This window comes from Monodelphis domestica, chromosome 6, assembly GCF_027887165.1.
Source record: "Monodelphis domestica isolate mMonDom1 chromosome 6, mMonDom1.pri, whole genome shotgun sequence".
NCBI lineage: Eukaryota > Metazoa > Chordata > Mammalia > Didelphimorphia > Didelphidae > Monodelphis > Monodelphis domestica.
In genome coordinates, this window is record NC_077232.1 from 257,076,182 (window position 1) to 257,096,198 (window position 20,017).

The window sequence follows — 20,017 nt, forward strand, 5'->3', positions numbered from 1 at the left end:
AAGTTTGGTGTTGGGGGACAAAATTAAATAGAACAGATACTAATAGATTTGTCAAGATAACTCAATGGTCATAGTTACACCCTTTCTTGACAAACAGATGGTCAGTATCAAAAATCAAACTGATTAAACAGTTTGCAACCAAAGTTACGGAATATCTACTGAAGCAGATAAAACAAGACCTGGAGCTGAGGGTGACTCATATCATGAACTTCTTGTTGCAAAATTTAGACTTACTTGAAGAAAGGAAGAAAAACCATCAGACTATATAAGTATGGCCTAAGTAACATCCCTTATGAATATGAAGTAGAAGTGATTAATAGATTTAAGGGATTATATCTGTTAGATAAAATGGTGAAAGGTTATGGGAAGAGGCTCTCAATATTGTATAGGAGGCTGGTACAAAGTCTCCAAAAGAAAAGGAAGAACAAGAAAGCAAAATAGCTGCAGGTAGAAGATTTACATATAGTTGAAAAAAGGAAGGAAGAGGAAAGGGAAAGGAAAAGGTAAACAAAATTGAAATGCAGAATTACCTAGAATAGTTAGGAGAGATAAGGTTTTCTTAAATGAGTGTTGAAAAGAAATAAAAGAAAACAATAGAATGAGGAAGACAAGTGATCTTATCAAGAAAATTAGATATATCAAGGAAATGTTTCATGCAAAAATTGGCATGATAAAAGACAAAAATAATAGGAATTTCACAAATAGAAGGGATTAATGAGAGGGAACAAGAATATATAGGACTATCAAGAAAGATCTTAATGTTCCCCAATGGATACTGCTTTGAGTATATTCTACATATTACAGAATGTTGTATTATTGTTGTCATTCTCTTTAATGAAATTATTGTTTCTATGATTTGTTCTTTGACCCATTCATTTTTTATGATTAAATTATTTATTTTCCAATTAATTTTAATATATAATTTTGTGACATTTTATTAAGGTTTTTTATTATGATCTGAAAAGGGTACATTTAATATTATTGTTTTTTCTGAATTTTGTTGTGTGTTTTGTCAAGATGCCATGTATAGTGAAAAAATAGTTATAATTCTTTCTAATCTCATTCAGTTTTCTCCAGAGGTGTATCAAATCATGCCTATTTTTTAAGATTATATTCATCTCTTTGACTTCTTATTTATATTACGATTAGATTTATCTAGCTGTAAGAGGGAAAAGTTGAGGTTCTCCATTAGCAGAATTGTACTGTCTTTTTCTTTCTACTATACATTTAACTTTTCCTTTAAGAGGTTGGATGTTATGTCATTTGGTATATATATGGTTAATATTTATCAAGATGCATTTTCCCTGATTGTCATTTTTAACTAGGTCTATTTTTGCTTTTGATTTCTTTAAGATCATGATTATTATCTACCTTTTTATGTCAGCTGAAACTTTAACCCTACATATGTCCCTCTGTTTCAACTGTTTCTTGGGAACAACACATTTTTGGATTCTATTTTCTAATTCATTCTGCTGTCTGCTTCTGTTTTTTTTGGATCAATTCATCCCATTTGCAGTTATGATTATTAACTATATCTTTTCCTCTATCCTATTTTCTTCTATTTATTCCACTTACTCTTTTTATCCTGTATCTCCTGTGAAGTCTGTTTTACTTCTGTCATTGCCTTCTTTTATCTTTCCTCATTTTTCTCACTCTGCCATTTTTTCCCTTATCCTCTTCCCCTTCTACTTCCCTCTTGGGTAAGATAACTTTCTATTACTATCTGTGTGTGTGTGTGTGTGTGTGTGTGTGTGTGTGTGTTCCCAATTTCAGTCAATTTAGATGAGATCTTTGAGGATTACCACCCTTTCACCACTTTTCCCTCCATTGTAAAAGTGCTCCTTTGGATTCCACTTTTAATATGAAATAATTTTTCTCATCCTTTCTCTTCTTCCCTCCTTCTTCTAGGGTATCCCTTTTCATTGCCTATCTTTTTTTTTTATCATGCCAACAAAATAAACTCATGTCTATGATTTCCTTCTGTGTAGAATCCCTTAAATTTCCCTAATAATTAAAACAATTCTTAGAAGTTCCATGTATCATCTTCCCTTAATGAGTTCCTTATGATTCCCTTTTAATGTTTGGTATTCACCTCTGGTATTTTTATCAGGAATGTTTAAAAATCCTGTTTAATTAAATTTCTTTTTTTTTGGAAGAATTATATGCTGCTTTATTGGGGATTTTATTCTTGGTTCTAACCTCACTTCTATTGCCTCCTGGAATGTCATTCCAAACCTTCCATTCCTTTTATGTTGTTGTTGCTTAATCTTGTGTGATACTGATTGCAACTTCATGACATTTGAATTGTTTCTTTTTGGCTCATTGAAGTTTTTCTTTAACCAGGGAACTCTTAATTTTGACTATAATATTACCAGAGGTTTTACTTTTGGAATCCTTTTGAGGTGGGAACAGTAGATTTTTTTCAATTTCTCTTTTACCCTTTCATTTTAGGATATCAGGGTAGTTTTATTTTCTAATTTCTTAAAATATGATGTTAAGAATTTTCCTTTGATCATAGTTTCCCAGCAGTCCAATAATTCTTAAATTATCTCTTCTCAATATGTTTTCAAAATCAGTTGTTTTTTTTTCTAATTAGATAATTCACATTTTCTTCTTTTTTCTTCTTTTGACTTTGTTTTACAGTTTCTTGAAGTCTCATAGTATCATTAGCTTCCACTTGTTCAATTGTAATTTTTAAGTAGTTATTTTCTTCAGTGAGCCTTTTTAGAAAAAGGCTTACCTTCTATCTTAGAAACAATACTGTGTATTGGTTCCAAGGCAGAAGAGCTAAAGGCAAGGCAATGGGAGGAAAATGACTTTCCCAGGATCACACAACTAGGAAGTGCCTGAGGGCAGGATCTCCCATCTCTAGGCCTAGCTCTCAATTCACTGAACTACCCAGCTGCCCTCCAGTGAACTTTTTAAACCACTTTTTTAATTCTGTCAGTAATGATTTTTGAGGAAATATTTTTATTAGTGAAATTTCAAACTTTTCTTCTATTTAGTCAATTCTATATCTTTAATATGTAATTTTCTTCAGTATATTTGCCCCTTTTACCAAACTATTAGTTGTCTTTATACACACACACATATATTTACTTTTATTATATTTATCTACCTAATTTTTCTTTCTCTATTCGTTTTATTTTGAAAATTATTTTTAGCTCTTCCAATAATTGTGTTCAGTTTCCTTCCTTTTTTTCTTTGAGGTTTTTTTTTGGCAATTGTTTTTACTTTAACATCTTAAAATTTGTACCTTGATATTCTCTTTCAGCATAATAGATTTTTTTATGGTCTTCTTTGGTTTTGTTTGTTTTGTTTGGTCATTTTCTCAACCTACTTCTGGATTTTGAATGATATGTTAAAGTTGGGCTCTGTTTCTGGACTGGGGTTGGGGTAAGGTTACTGTAACAAGCTTTGTCTTCTTTGTCTTGCTGTTTTCAGAGTTAGATCTGGGGATTTAAAAGTTTTTGCTGTTTTCAAGGAGTTATAATCTAGGAAAAGGTATGATTGCTTCTTTCTTGGTCTGCATTCTGGTCTTTGCCCAGAAAACACCCTTGGGACCTTGGTGCTTGAAGTGTTATTATTCAGGGTCTCTGATTACTTAAGATCAAAAGTAATACAACCCCTCAGGTCCCCCACTACCTCTTGACCAAAAGTGCTCCTCTCTTCTTGTGAATCTAGAAATGGGTATAGGAAATAGAGCTGCAGAATAACAAATGATCCTGTAATCCTTTTTTTCTGACCAGCTGTTAGACTCCTTTACTAGCTCTAAGAGTTTCTAAGGCTGCTACTACTTCTTTTTTCACCACCTGAACCCATAATTTAGAGATTCATCCATTTAGGATTCTGGTCAACTTAATCCCCCATGACATAGATCTTTCTTTCTGACCTTCTAAATTGGCTTGGGTTGGAATAAAGTTTGATTTTGATATTGTGTTTGCTGTGCTGCTCCAGAATTCCATATGAGATATTTTAAATTTTTTTGGAAGAGAATACTGGGGAGATCAGCTGGGTGCTTTCTCCGCTGTTCAATCTTGGCTTCACCCCCTTGAAATCTCATAATGAAAATTTAACAATTAGTTCTCTAAGGTACCTAGATATTAAGTAAGTGAGTGAGTCAGTAATTGAAACTTGTTCTTCCCAAAAGTCATAGGATCTGGATTTGCATTCTGGTTCTATAGCTTCCTACCTGGGTGTCTTTTGATAAGAAAGTTCATTTCTCTTGTTATAAGTTTAAGAATCTATAAAATGAAGGTGTTGAACTAAATGACATTTAAGGCCTTTTCCATCCCTAAATCCTAAGATGCTATGAACCTACTCCAAAATTATTTCACTGTACTTGCAGGCCTCCTTGTACGAAAGCTTTACTGATATAAAGGACTATAATCCATTTCTTTCTATTTCTTTACTCCTACCACCTATTATGATGATTTTGACCCAGGAGCTTGATTATATATATATATATATATATATATATTAAGCCCCACAAGTGCAAAGATTATGTTTCATATTTCAAGACTAAGCAATTTGCCAAAGGACAAAGGTAAAGTCAGCAATTGAACTAGGAAAAAATGTTGATGCTGATAATAGTAAATACTTGATAAATGAAGCTTCGCTTGGTTAATTTGTGTTGAATTATAAAGTCAGAACAGTTGGCCATCTTGGATTTTCACCCTTGCCTTTATCTTGAGATTAGTGTGTATCTTGAGATGTGAGCAGGTAGAACAAGTGATGCCAGACTGACAGCTGTCAATTATCAGTGGGGTATGATCAGCAATAATGAGTGAGTCCCTTGAGTATCATTGTCCTTACAAGAGCCATTCATTAAATGATTTTTTTTTTTGTAAAATGGTCTGTAACTCTCCATACTCTTAAAGGATTTTTACAATGGTCACAAAGGAGTTTGAAGATGATAGATAATATGAGAAAGGCCTGAGGATCTTAGGAATTAGAATGATGGGCTTTCATCAGTGAATTTTAGGGACATTTTATAAATTAGATGAACCATACTACCTTCTAACTTGCTTCCTTATTCCATTTCGTTGGGTCCTTGCCAAACAAGCAACCTTAACATAAATATCACTGTTAATCAGTAAATATTGATTAAAACTGCTTATCAAGTATTGGCCATCTTCCCTACATGGTTCTAAGTAATATAAGAGAAATATATATTACATAATACCTCAAGAAATCTATGAACTAGTTATAGAGAAAAATGACCATATATGAAACAATTAATGAAAACTTATTTACTAAACTTGGCTACTTAGTAAAAATTTGGCCCAGAGTGATAAAATATTTTTCATGAAGAGAGTAGGAAATGACTAGGTGTTTGGAAAACCTATAATATTTGGTAATATGGCAAAAAAAAAGATAATCCAAGCTCTAGAGATTGAATTAGAAAAGGCAGAAATCTATTTATTGTCCTATAGCAGTGATGGCTAACCTTTTAGAGATGGAATGCAGGGTCCTGCCCCCACTACCCCCCAGACTGAGTGCCATGCCACTCCCTCTTACCACATGCTGAGTAATACCCCCCTTACCCCATACAGGGGAGGGAGAAAGCCCTCCCATTGGGCTGCTGCATGGAGGGGTGGGTGAAGTGAGGAATGTCCTCAGTGAGGGAGTGGAATGGCCCAAGCACTCTATTCCTCTTCAGCTTTGCCACCTGTGAACCATCCACTTTACTCACTGTGTGCTCCCATTGGGCTTCTGGGCAGAAAGGTGAATGAAGTGAAAAATGTCTTTAGGCATAGTGGGGAGGAGGAGGGGAACAGCTCTGCCTGAGTCCTTCTGCCTTTTTAGTAAGGAACTCTGAGGGTAAGAGGTGGGGAGGGAAGGTGGCCGAGTGTCCACAGAGAGCACTCTGCATGATATCTTTGGCACCTGTGCCATAGGTTCATCATCACTGTCCTATAAAGACAGATTTTTTTAAACCCTTACCTTCCATTGTGGAATCAATACTATGTATTGGTTCCAAGGCAAAAGAGTGGTAAGGACTAGGCAATGGCGGTTAAGTGACTTGTCCAGTGTTACACAGCTGGGAAGTGTCTGAGACCAGATTTGAACCTAGGACCTCCCATCTCTGGGACTGGCTCTCAATCCACTGAGCTACCCAGCTGCCCCATATGGACAGATTTTGATCTGCTCTCCAGACACATTATTTATATAGAAAGGGTGCTGGACCTTGAGTCAGGACAACTTGAGTTCAAATCTGGTCATCCAATAATTTTTCGTGGAACTCTGGTCAATTCATTATCTAGGTCTTATTTCTTCTTTTGCAAAATGGTGACAAATTCTGTATCAACTACCCCATCAGGTTGTTGTGAGTGTTATATGAGTTCCTCGGTGTTAATCATATAAATGTCAGTGATTATTATTCTCAACCAAATTAATGTTAAGGTGAATCTTGGGGCTCAGGAAAGATTTTCTTTAAAAATTCTTTATCCTCTCACCCATTTAGGTCTTTGAATGAAATTTATATTTAATAGCAACATTTTCCCAGTGATGACATGATTTCATAAGAATTGCCATGGGGGGATGACCCACAGGAAAATGGAAAGTTACATCATGAGGACAAGAAGACTGAAATATCTTAACAATAATGATGCTCACAAGGAGAGGTAGAAAAGACATTAAGGTTGTGGGTTACTAGAAAATGAGTTGGGCTGATTGATCATAGAGTTACGCTGAAAGATTACCAAGCAGAAAAATGTCCTTGTTAACAAAAGTCAACTCAGCTTCTTGGAGAAGCTGTTCATTTGCCTCTGCATTATTTCATAAAATACTTTCAAGTTTCCTCTGAAACCCCCATTTCTTTTGTTACAATAATATTCCATTACTTTTGTGTATGTGTATTTAACTTTTTGTGAGGTAATTAAATGGTGCAATGGACAGAATGTCAGGCCTAGAGTCAGAAATATCTGAGTTCAAATCTAGCCCCAGATACTTACTAGCTGTGTGACCCTGAATAAGTCACTTAACCCTGTTTGCTTCAGTTTACTTATCTTTTAAAATGAGATGGAGAAAGAAATGGAAAACCACTCTACTTCATGGCCAAGAAAACCCCAAATTGAGTTGTAAAGAATTGGACACAACTGAAATTACTGAACAACAACCTTCACATACACAGTTGACTTTGTTTAGTCAACTAATGGGCACCCTATTGGTTTTCAGATCTTTGCTGCAGGTGATAATATTACTATCAAGGTGATAGTGATAATAGTACTATCTGGCATATATGCTTTTTATTCTTTCCTCGATTCTTTGTATGCCCAGTAGGGTATCTCCAATTCAAAAGATTAAGAATTCAGTTATTTTAGTGAATTTTGAGGCAGAGTTCCAAATTAAATTTTCAAAATGACTAGACCATTTATACTCCCATCAAGAGTACATTCGTTATCCTGTTTTCTTACAACTTCCTTCTCATCTGCATTTTCCTTCTTTGTTATCTTTGTAAATGTGTTGATGGGTGATGGAGTCTCAATTATTTAATTTGCATTCATCTAATTATTGATGTGGAGGATTTTAAAAATGTGGCTGTAGATATTTTGGATTTCTTCCTTTGAAACTATATGATCATATCTTTTAAACATTTATCAATAAGTAAAATGCTCTCATGTGAATAAACTTGAACAAATTCCTAATATAACTTTTGATAGTAGACCTTATCAGAGAAATTTTCCCAAAGATTTTCTATTTTAAATGAGATAATAATATGTATAAATACTTTGTAAACTATAAAATTGTTATGCAGATGCTATTATTATTGTTATATTATTAATACATAATAATACATAATACTACAATCTTATTATTGATACTAATTATAATATTCTCTCCTATTTTAAACTATACTTATTTTATGTTTTCATAGAATTTAATATCTTATATAATCAAAAATGACTTTAGTAATACACTCTCTATCCTTTGATTGGTTAAGAATTTGTTAATTCTACATCTTTTTATATAAAACTTTCTAATTTTTTGAAACTTTAAATTATTTTTCCAATTGCTTTTAAAACTTGTTTTAACATTCTGTTTTTTAAAGTATGAGTTCTAAATTCTATCCTTCCTTCTCTATCCTCTCCCTTCACTGAGCTGGCAGGATATTTAATATGTCATTCATGTGGAGTCAAGTAAAATATAAATTTCATATGTGTTAGTGTATATGAAATTTAATTTGAGTTTCTTTTAAAATATTGGTAACTAGAACAAATAAGAAATTTGATTTAATTATGAAGTTAACTGTATAATAATTATTTTAACTATTTTTTATTAATGCCTTTTTGTGATGAAAAGGAGGGCTGATGACTTATATGGATTTATTCTTTTATCATATGGTTTTTATGGATTTATTATTTTTCAACTAATTTTGGTCAGCAAGGGTTCTCTAGCTTAATCATTTACTAAAAGTGTTGGACTTATTTCCATTTTTACCTGTTTTTCTTGTAAGATTAAAATTAATACCCAATAACTCTAAGCATTATTTTTCATGAGATTTATCAATAATCACTTGAAGTAGAAGGACAAAAGTATGAAAGCCTAAGAAAATAACACAGGAGTAAAATTCTCCTGCCTGGCATTAACCCAACCTCCTCAAAATGTGTTCCCAGGAAAAGAGAGCAGGAGGGTGGAGCTATGCAAAACTTTTATCTTCCCTATGTTATCACATAATGTGAGAGGAAACATGGGAAGCTGGGAAGGAGAGTTCTGGGGAACAAATTCTAATTATACATTCTCCAATTTATTTCCTTGTATTATTATTCTAACTAACATTTCTAGAACTATGTTAAATAGTAGTAGTGTTAATGAGAATTTTTGCTTCACCTCTGAACTGTTTTGAAAGGTCTCTAACTTTTCTCCATCATATTCAATGTTTATTCATTGTTTTTATAGAGTGTTATTATCTGAAAAAAGGTCCATTCTCATATTTTGGGGTATTACTTGCACAAATAAATACTAGCTTCATCAAAACACTATTTTCTATCTCTAAGGATTAAAATCACTTATATTATTAGTATAATTTATTATGGTTATAGTCTTATTCATAGCAAACCAATCTTTAGTATAAATCCAGCAGTCATACTTATTCAATTCTTTCTGTTAAAATTTGTCAAATCTGTTAGATTATACTCTTCTTTCTCTGTTTTATATCTACTTAATTTAGGTAACTATTGGCATATTTAGAGACTAGAAAGAGTTTTGATTTTTTTAATTTTAGAGATAGCTTATGTAATATTGATAATAATTATTCTTTCAATATTTCATAAAATATTTGTAGCTCTAACTGCTCTAGAGTATTTTTCTCCTCCTAGGCAGTTCATTTTTTACACATATGATATCATTTTTTTCTGATATTAGAATATTTAAATAGGTTATTTGTATAATTGTTAATCTGAGCATTATATATTTTTAAAGTCTTCATTAATTTCTTTTAGTATTTATTTTGTTATTATATGATGGGCCAAAATAATTTCTAACAGATTACTTAATTTCTTCTTTTTATTTTTATATGGATAACAATTATCCTTTCTTTTAGAAATCATATGTATATAGACATATATATTCTCCTGAATAAATGTTTCTGATGTATTCTATATGTTTTATTTTATTTTACCTATTTATTAATTGTCTACTATGTGCCAGGTGCTATGATAAGTACTGAAGATACAAGTAAAGACCTAAATGAGAAATACTTGATAGAGAAAAGGCACTAGAATTTAGAGGCGTTAGAAAAGGCTTCCTCTAGAAAGTGGTATTTTAGTTGGAAGAAAGTAACATTGGCCCACTGAATTTTTTAAATTTTAAAACATGTTAGTTGCAAAGGACTTCTTTTACACTAACAGCTTATAATAGGTAAAGACTATAAAGCAATGAATAGATTCAGCAAAGCATGGAAAATGGAAATCTGAGCAAATTCCTTTAGCTAATCATGCCATTCTCTGGTTTGATTGTATTTTTAGGAAATGAGCTTCTAAGTTATTCAAGATCACTTAAATTATTTTTCTTTATTTTAGAATATTTTTCCATGTTTATATGATTCATGATTTTTCTCATCCTTCCTCCCTCCTCCTGGAGCTGACAAGCAATTCCACTGCATTATACATATATCATTGTTCAAAAGCTATGTAGATATTCATATTTGCAGTAGAGTGATTTTTTAACTCCAATATCCCAATCATATCCCCATTAAACCAGGAGATTGGTCACATTTTTTTCTTCTTCATTTCTATTCCCACTGTTCTTTCTCAGGATGTGGATAGCATTCTTTCTCATAAGTTCCTCTGAATTGTCCTGGATCATTTCATTGCTACTAGTAGAAAAGTCTATTACATTCAATTGTGCCACAATGTATCAGTCTCTGTGTAAAATGTCCTGTTTCTGCTCCTATTGCTCAGCATCAATTCTTGGAGGTCTTTCAGTTCACATAGAAATCCTCCAATTCATTATTCCGTTGAGCACAATAGTATTCCATCACCATCAGATATCACAATTTGTTCAGCCATTCTCCAATCCCCTAATTTTCCAATGTTTTTACCACCACAAAGAGCACAGCTATAAATATTTTTGTACAAATATTTTTCCACATTATGTCTTCGTGGTTCAAACCCAGCAGTAGTATGGCTAGATCAAAGGGCAAGCATTCTTTTAAAGCCTTTTGGGCATAATTCCAAATTGCCCTCCAGAATGGTTGTATTAATTCACAACTCTAGCAGCAGTCTGTTAGTGTCCCAATTTTGCCATATCCCCTCCAACATTTATCATTTTCCTTTGCTGTCATATTGGCCAGCCTTCTAGGTGTGAGATGGTACCTCAGAGTTGTTTTGATTTGCATTTCTCTAATCAGGTGGGATTTAGAATACTTTTTCATATGTTACTTGATAGTTTTTATTTCATCATGTAAAAACTGTCTTGTGTTCCTTGACCATTTGTCAATTGGAGAATGGCTTGATTTTTTTTGTAAATTTGACTTAATTCCTTATATATTTGGGAAATTAAAATTTTATCAGAGAGGTTTGTTATAAAAATGTTCTCCCAGTTTGTATTTTCCTTCTAATTTTGGTTGCATTTGGTTTTGTTTGTACAAAAATTTCTTAATTTGATTAAATCAAAGTCATTCGTTTTAAATTTTGCAATGTTCTCTATCTCTTGCTTGATCGTAAATTCCTTCCTTTCCCACAGATCTGACAGTATACTATTCTATGTTCACCTAATTTATTCATGATTTCATTCCCTATATTTAAGTTATTTATCCATTTTGAATTTATCATGGTGTAGGGTGTGAGATGCAGATCTAAACTTAATTTTTCCCATACTGTTTTCCAATTTTCCCAGCAGTTTTCATCAAATAGTGAGTTCTTGTTCCAAAAGTTGGGGTCTTTGGGTTTATTGAATATTAGCTTGCTGAGGTAATTTACCCTGAGTCGATTATGTTGATCCACCCTTCTGTCTCTTAGCCCGTGCCATATGGTTTTGATGACTACTGCTTTATAATACAGTTTAAGATCTGGTACAGCCAAGACCCTCATTCTTCACATTTTTTTCATTATTTTTCTTTCTCTGTTTTCAATCTGTCTTCCTTTGGAATCAGTACCATATTTATGCCATAAAAAAGAATTTGGTAAGATTCATTCTTTGCTTATTTTGTCAAATAATTTGTATTTCATTATTCCTCTTGGTATTTATATAATATTGGGACTAGTTGTTTTTTAAATGTGATAGAATTCACTTGTAAATCCATCAGACCCTTGGGATTTTTTCTTAGGAAATTCCTTCATGATTCAATTTCTTTTTATGAAATTAGATTATCTAAATATTCTATTTCTTTTTTTTTGTTAATCTAGGCAATTTATATTTTTGTAAGTATCTAGACATTTCACCTTGATTGTTGTATTTATTGCCATATAATTGGGCAAAATAGTTCTCAATAATTACCTTAATTTTTCTTCATTAGAGGTGAGATCATCCTTTTCATCTTTGACACTGTTAACTTGATTCTCTTATTTCTTTTTTTTAATTAGATTAACTAGTGCTTTATCTATTTTATTTGTTTTTTCAAAATACTAGTTCTTAGTCTTATTTATTAGATTGATAGTTCTTTCACTTCCAATTTTATTAATTTCTCCTTTACTTTTTAGGATTTCCAATATAGTTTTTATCTGGGGATTTTTGATTTGTTCTTTTTCTATTTTTTTAAGCTACAATCCCAATTCATTGATTTCCTCCATCTCCATTTCATTGATATAGGCACTCAGAGATATAAATTTTCCTCTCAGTGCTGCTTTGGCTGTATCCCATAGATTTTGAGAGATTGTCTCCTCATTGCCACTCTCTTTAATGAAGTCTGTAATTGTTTCTATGATTTCTGTTTTGACCAACCAGTTTTGAAGAATTAGATTATTTAGTTTCCAATTAATTTTAAATTTACCTTCCCATAGAACCATTTTAATTATAATTTTATTGCATTATGATCTGAAAAAATTCCATTTATTATTTCTGCTTTTCTGCATTTGTTTACAATATTTCTTTGCCCTACAACATGGTTCATTTTTGTATATCTACCATGTACTGCTGAGAAGAAGATATGTTCCTTTTTATCCTTGTTCAAATTCCTACAGATTTCTATTAACTCTAATTTTTCTAACATTTCATTCACTTCCCTCACTTCTTTCTTACTTATTTTTTGGTTTGATTAATATAATTCTGAAAGGGGAAGGTTGAAACCCCCTACATCCTTTATAAATCTAAATGCTATACCATTTGGTCTATAAATGTTTAGTAATGATATTATTTCAGTTTTACAGAACCTTTTGGCAAAATGTATAATCTCTTTTAATCAGATCATTTTCTACTTTGCTTTGTCCGGTATCATGATCGCTACTCCTTTTTTTTTATTTTAATTTTAGATGATGCATAATAAATTTGGCTCTAACCTTTTACCTCAAATTTGTGTGTTTTATCCTGCCTCAGATGTATTTCTTATAAACAATATATAGTAGGATTCTGATTTTTAATCAACTCTGTTATCTGTTTTAGTTTAATGAGTGAGTTCATCCAATTCACATTAAGCATTATAATTACTAACTGGGTATTGCTCTTCATCCTATATTCCCCTTTAAATCCTGCTCTATTCCATTTCTCTCTGTTCCTCCTCACCAGTATTTTGATTTTGTCAACCCCACTTCTATCTCCTTCTAATTACCTCCCTCTTCTCTTGCCTTATTTCCATTCTACTTCTCTGTAAGGTAAGATAGAATTCTATACTCCACTGATTATACTTATTTTTCTCTCTCTGTGCCAGTTTAGATTAAAGTTTAAGTGTTATCCATTACCACTATTATACTCCCCTCTCTATGATGATTTTTCATGCCTCTTTATGTTATATAAATCACCCCATTATATCTCTCCCTTCCCTTTTCGCTCAATGTAATCTTCTCTTTTAGCTCTTGATTGATATTTATACATCATTCATATGCATACATATCATATCATATATACATATCATTCCATATCATCACATTTACATATACATCATATTATCATATATCATCATATATATTATATCATCATAATCAGCTTACTTCTCCACCCTCTTTCTGAGTAAACATCTCCTATTTTCTCTAATATTAAGAGTAATTTTTGAGAATTACAGAAATCCTCTTTCCATGTAGACATATAAATATTTTGACCTTAATGAGACCCTTAAATTTTCTCTTTCTTATTTACTTTTTGGGCTTCTCTTGTGTCTCATGTTTTGACTTCAATTTTTTTTGTTTAGATCTGGCTTATTCCTCAGGAATGTTTGGAAATATATCTTACTGAATGACAGTTTTGCCCCCTGAAAAAATATACTCACTTTTGCTAGATAGGTGACTCTGGGTTGTAAACCCAGATTTTTTTTACCTTTCTGAATATCATATTCCATGCTTTTAGATCCTTTAATATAGAAGACACTAGGTCCTGTGTGATCTTGATTTTAGCTCCATAGTATTTGAATGGTTTCTTTCTGTTTGAATAACTTTCTCTTTAGCTTGGTGGCCCTTGAATTTAGCTATTATATTCCTATGTGAAAATTGAATTTAGCTCCCCCATGATTCTAACAATGAAGGCACTTAGCTCTTCCTTGATTATGAAGACTGAATTGTAATCCTCTGTCTATTTGTTGATTTAATCCCCAGAAATGTAAGCACAGTATTTGAAGTTGAGTGGGAAGATCTGCCCATGTTAAATATGATCACCAAGGGTGTAAATCTCCCACTTAATCATGAGGTGGGAGGTCTGTGATCCACATGTGTGATAGTGGGTAATTAATTTGATTCAACCTATGCCTTCAGGGGCAGTCTTAGAGCAGAGTGTCTGCTGTGATTGGTAGATGTGGAAATTTAGGGGAGGTAACACAAGAGAAAAAGATCTTTAAAAAGAGGACCAGAGACCAGAAGAAGAGATTCGATTTGAGATTCAAGTTGGTGGGAAGAACTCTGACTCAGAGTAAAGACTGGAGGACAGACACTTGAGGAGATATTGGAAGAGGAACTCAAACCTGCAGGAACTTGTGCAGGAGACCTCAGACTGCTTCCTTTTAGACAGCCACCATTGGTGAGTGAAAGTCTGACTTAGTGATCCCGTCTTTCTGGAGGCATGAAGCCTCCAGGAAAGGCCCATCATCATGAGACTCTTTTCCCCTGGCTGCAGATTAGAATTTCTAACTAGTATCAGTGGAAGCCAGAGCTTTCTCTCTCTCTCCCCTTTTCTCTCTTCCTTAATATCTTCCTTCTATTATAAATAAACTACACATAAATTCCATTTACTTTAGTAATTCATTTTGGAATTTAGAAACTAAATCCCTGGTGACCACCTATATAAATATTCAGAGTCCAAACACAACTAAATTTAATGCCTGGAATTTGTCATTTGAGGATTTCTTTCTGGAAGTGATCTGTGATTTTATTTCAATTTTAATTTTATTTTCTTGCTCAAGGATCTCTAGGCAGTTATCTTTTATAATTACTTTTAATATGATGTCCAAGATTTTCTTGTTCATGGTTTTCAGGTAGTCCAATAATTCTCAAATTGTCTCTCCTAGATCTATTTTCTAGGTCTGTTGTTTTTTTTTTTCAATAAGATATTTCATGTTTTCCTCTTTTTTTTCATTCTTTTGATTATGCTTTATTGTTTCTTGTTTTCTCATGAAATTGTTAGTTTCTAGATGGTCAGTTTTGATTTTTAAGGCCTGATTTACTTTTGCAGTTTTTGGTTCTCCATTTTTAATTGACCCATTTCTCCTTGCATCACTTTCCTTTCTCCTCACATCATTTTGATTTCGCTTCTCCACTAATCTTCTGCCTCTCAAATGATTTTTGAAGTCTTTTTTTGAGCTTTTCAAGAATTTGTGTCAAATCCATATTTTTCATTTGAACTTTCAGTGTGTTTCCTTTACTTTCATCATTCCCTTCTGTGTCTCTACCTTGCTCTTTGTCTCCATAAAAATTTTTTTTTAGTGTTAGTTTATTTTTTGTTGTTGTCTGCTCATTTTCCTCTCTAATTATATGTAGGCTCTGTTTTCTGGGAAGTTGGGGTATGCTCTTAAACTTCATTCCTTGCTTGTCTCAGTTTATTTTCTGGGTCTAAGGGCTGAGAGCTCTGGGAGCTCTCTCCCCTTTGTAATTTTTATTGGGAAAGGAAATGGGGGGATTGGAAGAACTGGGGATAATGGGAGGTTTGTAATGTGGTATGGAGGAGTTTAAGGGGAGAGAGGGAATATTGCTTGGTGAGGCAAAGGAGAGAGTCCCCCCCCCCACTGAGAGGAAGCAGCAGGGTCCAATAAGGACTGTTTGTCTTGAATGACTGAACTGATGTTCAGCTCCCTTTATGCACAGAAAAGATAGTCCACTTATCTGACTGTGAATTCAAATAATATAAAGTTTAATAACCAAATGGGATTGGAGTTTTTTCTTCAGCTATAGAACTGAGGTCAGGCTTTATAGGCTGGTGGCGAGTTTATCCCACTCCCGTCTACTCTATATCAGTCCTCACTTTGTCTAATTCAGAATCTTAACAGTAGATCCAAAGCAAACAAGAACAGTTCTAACCTTCAGAAGCCTGTGTTTCAGGCTGAACAGAGTAGAGATACTCCACTCCAGACTGGGCTGAAATAACTCCTCCCTCCTCCAACACCAGGAAGGAAGTAAAGCCCGGCAGGAAGGAAGTGCTAGTCACAGGACCCAACTGCCACTCCCAGTTGCCCCTTCCCCCACCAACTGTCAGTCTTGTTTCCTTTCCACACCTTGCTGATTTAATTGACCCTTGAGAGGCTGATGGCTTAAGGATTTGCCTAGGGCTTGGGTGTAAGCTTTTGATTTCACTCTGACCTTGGTCAGGTAAGAGGGTGATCAAATTCTCACCTCATGCTTAGGCACACATTTTTGGTCTTGCTGTGTACTTGATCCAGTCAGGCACACCTTTATTTGCCCTGCCTTGGAGCTCCACCTTGAGCTGTAGGCAGAAAGATCAATATTTAATACTTAGTACTATCAGCCACCTTAAACTCTGTAATATTTCCTTATCCCAAGCTCAAATTGGAAATCCTGGCTTTACTCTGGGCCCACTTGGATCACTTCACTTTAACCCAGACTGCCAGGAGCTGGAATTCCATACTTCTCCACATGTTTAAAATTTCAAGGGGTGTGGGTTGGCTTCTACCACTCCAGTTTAAGGGGAAGGAAGAAGGAAGGTCCCAGGACACCTCCCCCACTTAGAGTATTGAATCTCCAGCAGTGGCTGGAATATTTAGGCAGGCAAGGGCACTAGTCTGAAAGGAGTACCTTGCAGACAAAGTTGTGCCAGGCTCAAGGCTCTGAACATGGGCAACTTGGAGTGTGAAGGATTTATTATAACTACAGAAAACTTGCAAAGCAGAGGCAATGTATTGAAGCTTGAAGATCTGTCCATCAAGGAAAATTCCAGAGAAGAATGTGGCCTAGTTTGAATAAGTTGGCTCAGAAACTGAATCATTTTTTTTTTCTGGGATCTGAGGAAGAAGGTGCCAGAGAGGATTTTCTCTACCTGTTTGGTTGTTGGATTTTCCTTAGAAGATTTAGGTTACAACTCTGAAGATTTCAAGATACTATCAATTTCCCTTAAAGACTATTGAATCATACTTACTTAGCATTGAATATATAATAGATTAGGGAAATCCTAAACTCCCTCTCTCCCACCTAAATTCCCTTACCCTTCTTTCCTTTAAAATAAATCCCTGTTTCCAGTATTATAAAGAGTGATCTGTCTGTTAAAAGCTTCAGTCATCTTACTAATTCTGCATCAGTGCTTGAATCCAACTGAAAAGATAGCAGACTAGTGGGAGAACTGAACCTTCCTCTATCAGAACTAGATAAATCAAACCAAAAAATAAATAAGAAAGAGGTAAGAGAAGCGAATTAAATCTTAGAAAAATTAGTTAGTAGATATGTGGGGAAAAATAAATAGGGACAAAAAGGAATATATCTTTTCAGCAGCACATGGTACATTCACCAAGATTGACCATGTACTAGGGCAAAAAACATTGCAAATAAGTGCAAAAGAGAACAAATAAGAAATGCAACCTTCTCCAATCACAATGCAATGAAAATAATAATTAGTAAGGGTACATAGAAAGGCAAATAAAAAATTAATTGAAAACTAAATTTGATTCTCCAAAATCAGTTAAAGCACAAATCATAGAAACAATTAATAATTTCATTGAAGAAAATGACAATGACGAGACATCCTTTCAAAATCTATGGGATGCAGCCAAAGTAGTACTCAGGGGGAAATTTATATCCCTGAGTTCTTATATTAACAAATTAGGGAGGGCAGAGTTCAATTAATTGGGCATGAAAATTAAAAAAAAAATACAAGAAAGAGAACAACTTAAAAATCCTCAGATAAAAACTAAATTAGAAATCTTAAAAACTAAAGGAGAAACTAATAAAATTGGAAGTAAGAAGACTTGAATTAATAGATAAGACTAGGAGCTGCTACTTTGAAAAAAACTAATAAAATAGACAAATTATCGGTCAATCTAATTTAAAGGAGTAAAGAAGAAAACCAAATCAACAATATCCAAGATGAAAAGGGGGAAGTAACCTCTAATGAAGAGAAAATTAAGGCAATCATTAAAAAGTATTTTGCCCAATTAAATGGTAATAAATATAGCAATCTGTGTGATATGGACGAATATTTACAAAAATGTAAATTGACTAGACTAACGGAGGAAGAAATAGAATACTTAAACAGCTCCATATCAGAAAAAGTAATTGAACAAGCCATCAAAGAACTACCTAAGACAAAGTCCCCAAGACCAGATGGATTCACAAGTGAGTTCTATCAAATATTCAAAGAACAACTAATCTCAATATTATATAAACTATTTGACATAATAAGCAAAGTAGGAATTTTACCAAATTCGTTTTACAAAACAAATATGGTACTGATTCCAAAGCCAGACAGGTCAAAAACAGAGAAAGAAAACTACAGATCAATCTCCCTAATGGACATAGATGCAAAAATCTTAAATAGAATACTAGCAAAAAGACTCTAGCAAGTGATCACAAGGGTTATTCACTATGATCAGGTGTCATTTATACCAGGAATGCAAGGATGGTTCAATATTAGGAAAACAATCCACATAATTGGCCATAATAACAATCAAACCAACAAAAATCACATGATTACCTCAATAGATGCAGAAAAAGCCTTTGACAAAATATAACACTAATTCCTATTGAAAACACTAGAAAGTATAGGAATAGAAGGGCCTTTCCTAAAAATAATAAACAGTATATATATCTAAAACCATCAGCACACATCATCTGCAATGGGGATAAATAAGAAGCCTTCCCAATAAGATCAGGGGTGAAACAAGAATGCCCATTATCACCTCTATTATTTAACATTGTACTAGAAACACTAGAAGTAACAATTAGAGAGGAAAAAGAAATTGAAGGTATTAAAATAGGCAATGAGGAGACCAAGCTATCACTCTTTGCAGATGATATGATGGCCTACTTAAAGAATCCTAAAAAATCAACTAAAAAGCTAGTGGAAATAATCAACAACTTTGGCAAAGTTGCTGTATATAAAACAAATCCATATAATTCATCAGCATTTCTACATATTTCCAACACATCTCAGCAGCAAGAATAAGGAAACAGAAATTCCATTTAAAATCACCCTAGACAATACAAAATAATTAGGAATCTATTTGCCGAGACAAATACATAAACTATATGAACACAACTACAAAACACTTTCCACACAATTAAAACTAGATCTAAACAATTGGAAAAACATTGATTGCCCATGGGTAGGACAAGCTAACATAATAAAAATGATAATAGTACCAAAATTAATTTACTTATTTAGTGCCATACTCATTGAACTACTAAAAACTGTTTTTCTGAATTAGAAAAAAAAACCATAACTAAATTCATTTGGAAGAATAAAAGATCAATGATATTCAGGGAAACAATGAAAAAAAAAATGCAAAGGAAGGGCCCCTTGCAGTCCCAGATATCAAACTATACTATAAAGCAGGGGTGATCAAAACAATATAGTACTGGCTAAGAGACAGAAAGGAGGCTCAGTGGAATAGACTTGAGGTAAGTGATCTCAGCAAGACTGTCTTTGATAATCCCCAATTTCCCAGCTTTTGTGACCAAAATCCACTATTTGATAAAAACTGCTGGGAAAATTGGAAGACAGTATGGGAGAGATTAGGTTTGGATCAACATCTCACACCCTACACCAAGATAAACTCAGAATGGGTGAATGACTTGAATATAAAGAAGGAAACTATAAGTAAATTAGGTGAACACAGAATAGTATACATGTCAGATCTCTGGGAAAGGAAAGATTTTAAGACCAAGCAAGAGTTAGAAAAAAATCACAAAATGTAAAATCAAATTAAAAAGGTTTTATACAAATAAAACCAATGCAACCAAAATTAGAAGGGGAGCAACATATTGGGAAAAAATCT